At 39.9% G+C, this 12,813-nt stretch overlaps 1 protein-coding gene across 10 annotated transcripts in view; it reads right to left on the bottom strand.

Annotated features, from left to right (window-relative positions):
* Nlgn4x (neuroligin 4 X-linked) overlaps window positions 1–12,813 on the bottom strand; it is a 353,927-nt gene that overhangs the window by 306,524 nt on the left and 34,590 nt on the right. The window lies entirely within an intron of this gene.

The raw sequence follows: 12,813 nt of genomic DNA, 5'->3' as shown, positions 1-12,813 counted from the left end.
GAAGGGCTTTAAAAAAGAAAGTTAAGAGAGAACCTAAGAGCTTGGTGGATTGCTAGGAGAGACAATGTCGGATATGTGAATTTAGTACAAGGAACTATCACAGAATACATTCTTTTTTTTTCTGTAGTGTGATAAATGTTTATTGAACAATTTGTTTATTATTTTTACATATTTTTCTTATGCATTTTTATGAGTACATGTTTGGAATACATATTGTTTCTAAGCTTATAAAGCAGCACCAGCATTTTGCTAAGAAAAAGAATTGGCTATGCATGAGAGAGAAAAAAAAAGACAGAGAGAGAGACAGCAGAGTGGTTATAACTCCAGTGAAGCTATTCTCCGCATGACCTTCAGAATCTCTAAACTGCTGATAGCTATTTTTATTTTAAATGTTAACTTTCATTTCTTGATGTTATTTTCAAAGCATTACTCTTCAGCATCTCCCTGGAGCAGAGTCAAATTGTCCGGCACAAGGTTATCAGTTCATTTCTCCCACAGTGTCCTGCATTATTTTCTCTTGAAGGAAAGCAGAGGGAAAACATTCTTAAAGGGAAAACAATATTACATTAGGAAGCGGTGATATTTTTGTTGCTCCCCCTCTAACTGGTAGCAAACATAACTCTCTCTGCTTAGGAGGCTACTTAATTCTCACTTTCCCTGGTGGATCCAAAGCCATCACTGGGTTTGTGGCAGAATCGAGAGAGTTAAGATCACTGTGATATCTGACCTCTCTTGAGAACAGTTAACGTTGATGTCAATAAATTTTAGCAGATGCTGCAAAGGGCCCTCAATATTTACTTCTTTACTAGCAGGTTTTGCTACATCTATATACACAGACGCACATACGCTCCAACATGAAGAGACAAATCGATAAAACAGTAAGTACTACGGAGTGAAACATCTATAAACATTGTTGTGATTGCTACCATTTCATTTCAATTCTAATTCAATGAATACTTTTTGATTATATGGGACACAGAGGCTATAGTAAAATACAGACATTTGCTGAACCCGGGGGATTTGGAGGGGGCAACTACGGGGATGGGAAGACTGGTGTTTAGAGTAATATAAGACGTTTCCTGTACCCAGAGGAGTTCTTTAGCCTGGTAGAGAGGCAAGATGGGAAGTAAAGCAGTGGATGAGGCAATGGTGATTACTGTGCATTGGATATGTGTGGTGGGTTCTGTAAGGTGGGTTCTGCAAGGTAGGTGTTGGAATTTCGCCTTTGCAGCAAAGTACTAAGATGCAGCAATCATGATCTAAACATAGTGTTGAGAAGTGGGGCCCTTGGATGGATATGGATTGGAGACAAGGTCATTGACATAGAGCCCATGTGGCTGAACCCTGCTGGCTTTGTACGAAGAAGAAAGGAAACTAGAGAGCATGGGTAGACAGGTATCTACTCCTCGTGTCAACAGCAGAGTGCTGAACCACCTGGGATCCATCCCAGCAGAAAAGCATCTCTGGATGAGGTCCCTTGGACCCTCAGAACCCAGAATCATGATAGAACATAAATCACTTTTCTTCTAAACTCAGCCAGGCGGTTATACTGCCATGAAGTCAGAAAACAGGTAAATGCAGGTATTATGTCGATGTCCCCTTAGACAAGTGCTGTCTGCTTAGATAAGTAAGTGCAGATGAGGCTCTGGTGGTGAGAAATCACTCTGCAGTGAGTGTGGAGACGTACAAAGCTCAGCAGCAGCAGGTAGGAAGGTGAGCGAAGAGGGAGGGGACACTGTCAGGTGCTGCTTTCTGGGGTGGGATTGGGCTGGTTCAGGAAGGTGCTGTGGGATTCTACTAGGGCAGAGTCTGCAGAGAGAGAGGCTGTATGTGAAGGAGTGAACGACACCTAGAGAGAAATCACCAAGGAGGAATTACTGCTGGGACTGGGGAACATCTTCCCACGTAACTCTCCATCAGTTATGAAGGGTGGGAGAGCTTTTCTACACCAAGCAAGAGAGGAGGAGCCTGGGGATTAAAGAGAATGAAGGCGGCACTGGAAGGGCTGCAACCATAGTGAGCAACAAGGGAAGCAACAATGTTGTCAGGGAAGGGGAAGAAAGCGGCCTCCCAGGAAATGTGCTAGAGAGATGGCAGAGGACATGGCATGTGAGAGCTGAAATGCACAAGCTGCAGCCCAAAGTTTCAAGACCATGGCACACACAAAGTCTGATAATGCCCTGGGCCAACTCTGTGCTTAATAATGCCCAGCACCTGTACGTATGCTACCTCACACCAGATTGGCATAATTTGAACAAGCCAATCAATTACTAAGAAAACAATTCTCACTTTCCTTTAAAGAAAATGAGCTATGAAGTATACAGCAGGGGACTGGAAGGCTGCTGGAATATCTTAGAAGACTCACACTGTATTTCCAGATACAGGCTGCACAAGAAAGACATCTATTTGAAAAAGTTCTGTAATCACTGTAGGGGGGTGGATTTTGGGGAAAACATGATCAGCCTTTGATCATGCTACACCCTGAGAAGTCCAATTAGTTTGAAATGTCTTTCCAAAATATTTAGTTATTTAAATCCAGAAGACAAATATTTTGGTTTCCTTTGAAGAAGTTGTATCAGTTCACAGGTCTCCTACTGCAGAAAATCAAGTCTGCATCTCTGTTGGTAAGGACTTCAAATATTCTCTCTCACTTTGAAAGAGGATGAGGTTAAGTGGAATCTATCTTTAACTCAGTGGGATTCCGGCTGGGTACTCCAAGAATCCCAACGCTTTCAGTGCTATTCACCCTCTTCCAAAAGCTTTTAAAAAATGGCCGGAGGCACAGCATTTCAAGGACTTGTAAGAGTTGGCTGCAGAAGTGGAAATGATGATTGTTCGGGGTCTGAGACCACTAACTGGTCCTGAAACCAGTTGTGAGTGCTGTGCCTGCACCATAAGTTAAATAACCCGATGTTTCTCCGTATAAACTCATCAGGGACAGATATTTTTCCGAGTATGGAGAGATATTTCTCACTTATAATGGGTGACTCTGGCTGTCAGCCTGAGAAAGGTGGCAGATAGGTGGATGAGCAACTGGATTTGGTTTGAAATTCAAGAATGCATGCCAGGGATGCAGCTCAGTGGCACCACTCCAGCTTGGCAAGCACAAGGTCCTGAGTTAGATCCCCAGTACTGGGGGGGAAAAAAAAAGAATGCAACCCACCATATCTTATCAGAAGAATTCGATTAATTGATGTGTGTGATTAACTAATGACTGCAACACAAGGACTAGCAGTAAAAGTGATGCTAGCAACATTATTTGTGGAATTTATAATGTGCAGCAGATGTGCTTTCCACTTTTCAGTTTACCTTGGTGAGGAATCCGTGCCTCTTTGAGAGGTAGGAAGTTAATGAGGACACACAAGCCTGACAAAATGCTCCTCTGTTCACCGAGTTGATCCCACTGGCTTATTTGTAAATTTTCTTCCCAGAATGGTATAATTTGAACAAGCCAATCAATTACAATTAAAAGGACAAGCAAAAGACTGTTACCCAAGGAAGCCTTAAATTTTCTAAGTAATTGGGAGGAATAGATAGCAACTAAAAGAGAAGTCCATCTGGAAGACTTGCAGATAAGACAATGCTAAATAATGTGTATTATACTGTAAATAGATAAAAGACCAGAATAAATGTAAATAAAATAATTAATTAGGTCAACCAGCGGTCCCTGCAAGTAGTTTTGACCGACAGAGAAACGCCAGAAGATAGTAGAGTCATTGATCTTTTTTCCATCCATATTCAGAAAATTCAAGAAGGAAAATAAAGTGCTTGGCTAACTGACATACCATTAACAGGGAGGAAAATAAAAACATTTATTTTCCATCGAACGTGAAAGAATCACAGAGGAATTTTGTGGAGAAGGTAACAGGGCTTCTCTTAGCGGGCTGGGTAGCTCTGGACCAATATTTAAGACATCTTTGGGCAGACAATATCCAGGGTTGGACCAAAATGATACTGACCATCCTGGTGCCTTCATTCCTCACCTGAGGTGTGGACTCAGGTGAAGAACCCTTCCTGAGGTCACTAAATCATGTGGGCTGCTCAAATCAGGGCAGCCTACTGATGGCTAACGATTCTCAAGTGCAAACACTTCACTTCCTGTTAAAATGATGGCTGGATAAACGAAACGTGGTATTTATACACAATGGAGTACTTGCTGTGCCATAAAGAAGGATAAACTTGAGTCACCTGTAGGTAAATGGATGCACATTGAGACCAAATTGCTATGTGAAGCAAACAGGACACACAAGCTTCAATATCACATGGTTTCTCTTCTGGAGTAACCCCATATATAAATAGATGAAAGATCAAAATAAAAGATAATAGGAAATAGAAAAGGCACCAAGAGATGGAGGAAGGAGCAGTGAAGAAAGGGAAGAAGGGAAGAATGAAGATGTGCTCTGTACATGTACCAACTCTCCCAGGCGAAGCGAACAGTCTGTACTGCAAACATGGATTAATAAATTTTTTAAAAAAAATCGGTGCTTGGAGTACACTGATTTGCATTCACCTGACACACAAAGGGAGTTTTCCATGTGGGGTGAACTAAGAATTTTCCCTCGGATCATGTTCCATTCTGCATCGTTGCAACTCTCACACCTCCAGCCCTCATTCTCCCACATTATGCTTAAATAAAGCAAGTCTCCAGGTCACAAGTGAAGGTGGCGTTTTTAGTAGTCACTGTGGGAAGCGAGGGAAGCATGGTAGGCTCAGGAAGTACTTTCAGGCAAGGGTCCTAAAGGATATACACGTAAAATATATTTAGTTAATATTTACCACAGGTCCCCGGCACAGCAGGTGTGACATCAAAAGTCGCGAGGGACAAAGACAAAGCAATTCCAGCGCCTATTGATATTAATTATCCCCTTCTGGAGGGCGCGCTGGGTCAGAATTACCACTCTCTCTCCAAATCTCACATACACAAAAAAACTGGAATCGAGCAAGCTGGTGGTTTTAACTGCATAAACCCAACTTCGTTAAAAAGTTCAGTGAAGCACAATAAAAATCACAGCAGCTGCTGGTGCTTCATCAAGCATCTCTTCTAGATCACGACACAAATGGATCAGGGGAGGGGACAAAGTGTGAAGATAGTTCCCCGTGATCAATCGGCTTAATAAGGAGATTTCACCTTCAGAGAGAGCTGCAACCAGAATCTATCACTGCCATAGCTAGCAGCAAATGACAGGAGCCAGTGTATTGAGAGCAGCTCATTTGTTTTGTTCTTGAAGGCCATCCAAATCTCTCCCTGGTGCATGGAAATTGCACATGTAGAACTCAAGGGTGTCTCTAAACCCCATTCATCCACACAACCTACATTCCAAGTTTTAAACACCTGCTCTAGGTTTAAATGCAACAGTGGATGCCTTATACTAGACCTCTCCGTAGGAAAACATATACTTTCTTATTAATAACAACAAGTTATATGTTAATATTCTCTTAAAAATGTTTGCATACATGCACTCATGTATGAACCTATTATGTACACCATGAATCTGCTCCTGACTCCCAAAAGAATCACACCATGCCCTAAAAAATATAGGTGGGCAATTGATTTTCTACAGGGTCACATGATTCCTATTTTAGCTTTGGTAGGCCACTGGGTCCCCGGGACAAACGTTCAACCTGGGCACTGTTATGTAAGAGAGCCATGAATGGGAATATCATAAAAGGATTCAATCATTTTTCAATTTATTTCTCTTCACCAAAACTAGTTGCCAACTTAGAGGTCGTGGTTGACTCACACTGAGGTAGGACATGTATACGGCAGGCATTGTCATTTATGCCAAGTTAGGTTTATCTCTATTCTCTGGAGATCAAACAAAAAATTGTCTTATGCAAAAGTAACTTATAAATAGTACAAGATGAACTATTTAGCTATATATACTTGCCCTTCTTTTATTCATTCTGTGTATATCCTCTTGGCCCAAAGAGAGCATAAACATGAGGAAAAGAAGGCACTCTCTAATTGATACCAAGGAAACATAGTAAATTGGAGACACACATGAAAGGGGGAGAATGAGAGACCCCTAAATAAATACAAACTCTAAAAAAATCAAAAGAGAGGGGAAATTTCCTTCATAGTCATTCTGAATCAGTCTATTTCACTTGTTACTTAAGCTCTGCAGAAATGAAAGGACACAATAGTCAAGTCACACTGGCCAACTGTAGCATTCTGAATCCAGAACAGTGTTCCTAATAAAAGCAATAATGGCATATTAATAATAAATGCTGTAATTTTGCCACCTGATTGAAACTAAGAAAATTCATAGGAGTTGAAATAATTGCATGTCACCCTTATCGATATTTTACCTCTTCAAAGGAAGGACAAAAGTCTTTTTACTAGAAATTGAAAAGAAAACAAGAGATCTAATCCTAGCTTCTATTTTCAAAGCTACTTAATGCGTTTCCTGTCAAATGTTTAAATATAATCAAAGGTTTACCAGCCAGAGCTAGTAATAATATAATAATAAAATAAATAACAACAAGAAAAATGCCTTTCAGAGCAGCTTTAAAGGGCTACCTGAATTAATACACAAGGTCTAATAAAAAGAATGGTGAAGGTTTAAATAAAAATTTTTAAAGTTTATCATTAAAAAGATACATATTCCCATTCATTCTTGCCACTTTTTAAAAACTTGTGTAACTGTTTGCAGTGTGCAATGATTACATTCATCGTGGGGAGTCGGTACATATACATAGCCATCTGAACACTTTTTATGTCTCTCTCCCTTCCCCTTACTTCCTCCATCCTCCCACCTTCTGGTCCCCTTCCCATATGTAAAAGATCTCTTTCCCAGTACCCTTTATTTTGGTCTTTAAATTACTAATACATTAGATGAAATCATTTAATATTTAAGTTCGTGTTTGGATTTATTTCACTCAATATTATTATCTCAAGGTTACTGTAATTTTAAAAAACTTAAATATTCACTGTATTTTTTTTTTAATCACACCTCTGTAGATTATTCAAACTAATGTTCGCTTTCATTCCCAAAAGAACTAAGACTCTCTTCTCCTTCTCACGGTAAGAAAGACACATCGACCACGAAGAAATAAAGGTACCTACCTCCACTCGAATACCTGGATACCACCATGTACTCACAGACAATTCCTTACCCACCAGGTAGGAGCACTTTCTGCCGGAAGTGGAATCATAAAGGAGACCAGCGGCAGGAAGTGACATCATGTCTGGGCGGAGTTAGGGTCACCGAGAGGTCTCCCAGCAAGGAGCTTCTATGAAATATTGGCCTAGGAGACTTCTTAGCTAGGATTTTCTTTTCTTTTCTTTCTTTTCTAGACTAAGCCATCAGACTTTCTAAGGTTTGGGTGTCCCAGAGAGTAGTTTCTTTTCCTCCCGTCTCTCTTCGCTCTGGTAGATGTGATGTATCAGCAGTCTGCTTCCCTTTAGGACTTAATGCGGAATGGTCTCTGGTAGCCAGAGAGTAGGAAGACCCCTTTTGCAAGAATGTTGGCCTCATTATGAACAAACAACTGATATTAAAGTTTGAGCAAAGAAGATAATTTTTTCAACATAGGTGCACTTTTATTTTACTACAGTAAAATGAATCTTGGATTCATTTCACTCGTTAAGCCCCCCAGGTGCATCCATTTTCCTACATACAACTCAAGTTTATCCTTTTTTATGGCACAGTAGTACTCCACGGAGTGTCAATACCATGTTTTTTTTTGTCCATTCATCTGTTGATGGTCATATGTGCCACTTCCAAGGTTTAGTTGTTATGACACACAAGCTTAAATATAACATTTTTTTCACTTACAGAAGAAACTCAGGAAAAAATAAAGAGCAAAATGAAAGATAGATAATAGGAAGTTGGGAAATTGATCTTTCTCAGAAGGGAAAGGTATCAAGGCATGGAAAGAGTGGACAGGGAAAAGGGATGAAAAGAAAAGAATTGGGATCTGTTGAGTACATGTACCAACTCCACACAAGGAAGGTAAACATTATGCCCTGTAAACATGTACCAAAAAAAAAAGGGGATGAAGGGATATTTGGAGGGAGCAGGTGGAAGGGAAAGGGGGTAAAAAAGGAATTAAGATGTGGTACCTACATGTACCTACTTCCCACAAGGAAGGTAAACAATATGTTCTACACACATGTACTAAGAAACTGAAAAATGGTCTTGGCAATAGTGTAGATAATTTTTGCATAGTGTACAGGTAAATACCTATTTGTAGTTCAGTCAATAATTTATTAGATATTCTACCAGAGCCTTTGCAATTTTATTTATTTATTTAACTTATTTATTTATTTTTTTATTTTTAGCAAACATCAGTTTACTACTTTGGGACTAGACAATTTTATAGCTGAGAAAGAGAAGTTAATAATAACTATATATACAACTTTTGTGTATACACCAGAATTTACCTCAAAAAATAAAATAATGAGGTTTTCAACCCCTCCACCAGTGAGGGCATGGGAATAGGGAAAAAAGTAAGAACCGAGATAGACCATGTAAAGGTACAAATTCCCAATGATGAATGCCATCCTACTGTATGCCTAAAATATACCAATAAACTTATTGAATAAAAAAAAATTTAATGATATTTTTATATGTGCACACATTCTTTTTTTTCTGTCATGGGACTCAAATTCATGGCCCTGCCAATCTAGGAAAGTGCTCTATTGTAGCCCCCAACAGTACACTTTCAATAAATTCCTGTCAAATAGTAATCTTGAGAGTTAAATATATAAACTAAGGTTTATGATCTTCATATCTACACAGTATTCATGATTGCTGGAGTTCCCAGAAAACAAAATACTTGCGTTAATTTCTACATGCTCTGAGAAGAGAAGAAAAACCTTTTTAAAATATTCTCCAAGTTATGAGCTTTCATCCGATTATCCTAAGGACAAGGAATATATCATAATGATCAGGCAAGTGTTTTCATCACAGTCCTGTCGTGCTTTGTCTTTGCTATGTCCTTCAGGCATCTCACTTGTATTGGTAGTACCATTCAAATACTGTCAATTTTGAAAAATTGCCAGCTCCTTATCATTGTAAAAGAGTCACAGCATTGTGTTGATTTACAAAACTATTTTATGCTACACTGTATCACAGATGTTCAAGAAAATAAAATATGTTCAGAAAGGAATATAGTAGGGAAAATCTTCAGAATTACCATGATCAGCAGAATCTGCCACTGTCCTCAAATTCTATTCCACATAATATCAAGCTTCCTAAGTCCTGACTCAACACTTACCACTTGACCCACAAACAAAATATACAGTTTCAGGAATGTCAAGAAAGGATATTTTCCTGACCATCCGTTTTTAATTAGACCACATCATCCTTGCGATAAAATAAATTCTACAAGGAAATCACCAAGACCAACACATGGTACTCTGTTCCCTTAACAGGGGATGCCAAACCAGGAAGTATGCCGTCAACTGTAGATTTTTAAAAAATGAATTAAACTGGCATCAGTTGAAATTTTCAAGTATTTGTAGGCTTAATGAATTATCTCCTTCAGCAGCTGTTCCCAATCTATAATCACAAGTTCTTCATGTTGAAAGGGAACAAATGCATTCTCTCTTCAGTAAGTTTTAGACATATCAAAAACCCAGTAATCACAAATGAGCCAAACAGTAGTTGACCGCATTATGACAAAATGACGGTCATCTGAATGAAGAGCCTGAGCGCTTCCAAATCTTACAGAGGTGCTTGTGAAATGTGGGCCAGAACAATGCCCCTTGTTTTCCGTTTCTCCCCCCCGCCCCAACCGAGCCATCCACAGCATACAACGCGGAAAGTTTCAACTTATGATCAACACTCAACAGATGTCATGGGAAATCGCCCCAACCGTCCCCACCCCCAGTAGACGATCCCATTACTAATTAAGCAAAACTAGTAGCAGACAAATTGAGCAGGGCAGTGCTGATCAAGACTCGTGTCTTCAAACGCAGATGGAATCTAAATGTACATGGTTAAACAATGAAAGTCCTAAATTTCCCATCTCCTTTCCCTGATTGCACCCTTTATGTAATGCTGCTTTTGGGCTTCGTGATATGGGCCGTCTGTCATCTTAGTGTTATGCACAGTGACCTCTCTTCACCGCCCAGCCTCAGGCAGACCTATTACTACTGCCCTTCCTTGGAACTAGGACAGCCTGATTACATTAAAGTGAATGTTCCTCACTCTGCGGCCCCAGAAATGATTACAACTCAACAGAACTGAGTTGCTGCTCCCAAGGCTGGTGGTAGACAGGAAAGACAGATACATCTGAGGCACCATGCCGCCTTATTTATTCATACTTCTCTGGGTTGCAAAATGGAACAAATAAAAAGAGAAACCAAAAAAATGGTTGAATAATTCAGGAGACAAAGGGATTTACATAAAGTGCTATTATCATTTAGCTGTATGTGCTGCATTAAAAAAAGGATGTGTACTTTGAATACATTTGATACAATAAGTAAGTCAATATGTGATAAAGATAACAAATAGTTGATCCTTTTCTCAACCATGATACCTTCCAAATTTGCTTGTTAATTTCAAAATGGAGGAGAGCATATTGATGGATGGATGGATGGATGGGTGGGTGGATGGATGGATGAATGGATGGACAGAGAGAGAAATTTATATATCACAAAATATCTTTGAAGAAACGCTAACATTTGTTTATGATCAGAAAGTATGGAGAAGCATTTAAAGTTAACTTTGCTGGAAAGAAGACTACAGTGAAGAATTTGAACCACACAGTCACAGAATCCAAGAAAAGGTATAGAAGTTTTGTTCGACAAAGAGAAAGGCAGAGACATAAAGATTTAGCTCCAAAAATGTTAAGAGATGACAGAAGTTACATCATTTATGAATTTTGACAAATATTTGGGAGCTGCCACATTCAAGCCAATTAGAAAATTGGTGTTGATAACCCACAGTGAAGAGATATAATCATACACACTGCCTCCCAGGGTTTAAAGCGACAGCTGAGCCATGAAAACCTTACTACTTGAAGCATATTAATCCATGAGATGGGCCTTGTTCAGGTTTGTGTTGGGGGAAAGAGACCAGATTTGGAGCTGTGAAATATTCCTGTGATGCAGGTAAGGTTATAAAACTTCCCCTCCTTGGATTCTTCTCACAGGCCCGCATTCTGGTTATGGTGGACAAGGACAAAATTCACTAAGAAATTCTATGGGTCATCATGGACACTTTAAAAAGTGCTAGAAACCAATGCTTTATGCTTCTCCTAATTTCAACTTTATTTATTTTTTTTTACCACCCATGTTATATGAGAATTTTCCTAGGCTGATTTAACTGGGATGAAGATGTGTAAGTTAAAATAATTCAACAGAGGTCAAGGATTGTAATCTATTTGTTAAATTTTTACAATTTCTATCAGCTCTTGCCTCAGAGGCCAGGCAAAATGTTAGTAGGTAGAGAAAGTGCACATTCCAGGGAGATAATGGCTTCGGAACAAGGCAGGTGGCAGGAAAGGATGTGGATGGTTAGTTGTGTACAGAATGAGGCTAGCCAAGAATCTCAGGTCCTTTGAAGGCCTTGTATCTCTTAGGATTTCTGTGGATTTCAAATGAAAGGGATGTGCACTTCTGACAATTTCAGTCATCCTGAAGACTGACCAACATGGCATTTTTCAGCATTTATTTTTGTGTCCTCTGAATTTCCTGTTAAAATCATCAGTCCTGGATGTCCCCAGAGCATTGATCTGAAACCATGCCCTTCTGTGGGGATCCACCAAACTGTGTGAATGCTCAAGCTTACGGGATAGGGTTTGCATACAAGCTGTATCCATCCTGTAAACCTTAAATCACATCTTGCCGTGCATGTTAAATCATCTGTAGGTGATGCATTACATCTACTACCATGCAGTGTTATATAAAGAATTGCACACTGTGTTGGTTAGAGAATAGTGACTAGAAGCTGGCTTGAACATGTTCAGTAGACTTGCGGAATGCTTTCAAATATCTTTGGTCTGAGGTTGGAGGAATCATGTGATTCTGAAACCATGGCTATGAAGCGCCTCCAGAATTCTATATTCTGGATCAGGCACTTTGAACAATCCTGATAATTTCCCATGCATGATCATATGATAGGATTCTGCAGTCAGTCTCACTGTTATCTAGAAAATTCAGGCATCATATAGGCACTAAGTGTTTCAGGGACAGTTTTCGTGAACTCTTCACAACGCAACAGGCTACATGTTGTGTTACAGAGCTCTTACCAACCAAGAGAAGGCATTTGAAAATAAGGAATGAACGTGCAGTCAGTTTACAATAAAGAATCTGTCCTCTCATTCTCCAGTATAAAGAGCCTTGTGCTGGACACTTCTCCTAACAGATACCCCAGATTAGATTCCTAGGAGACCCCAGGGTGACCAGGGAGCTCAGCAGATGCAGGGTTGCAGGTCAAGATTACCCAGCATGAGCTTTGCTTTCCCACTCACGGTCAATGGTCCTGGGATGGCTCCAACCCTAAGGCATGTTTTCCCCTCTAAGAAAATTAGTCAGTGACTGGTTGTACAGCCCCAGCCAGACCTGACTTCCCATTTAGACACGATCGAATCCAGCATTCCCAGAAACTGCCACACAGCACCTCTCTCCGGCTTCTATCTGACCTCAGATCAGAAGGAAAAAGGGAAGTCCAAGGAAATAGGAAGTTGTCAGTTATAATAGATTAGAGTGAGTACTGCGTCCAGGTAACAAACTTCCCCAGCTCCGTGCTAAACTCCCCTCACAGGAACCCCCAGCAAAGTGATTCCCAGGTTCTCCAGCCCCACAGTGCTTCCCATAGTGTCTTTCTGGCCATTTGGAATCAAATCCTTCGTCCTTATTCT

This window comes from Heterocephalus glaber, unplaced genomic scaffold (assembly GCF_053883595.1).
Source record: "Heterocephalus glaber isolate CG9 unplaced genomic scaffold, H.glaber_assembly_v1.0 deba00001072, whole genome shotgun sequence".
In the NCBI taxonomy this organism is placed as follows: domain Eukaryota; kingdom Metazoa; phylum Chordata; class Mammalia; order Rodentia; family Bathyergidae; genus Heterocephalus; species Heterocephalus glaber.
This window is presented reverse-complemented; position numbering and strand designations above follow the sequence as displayed.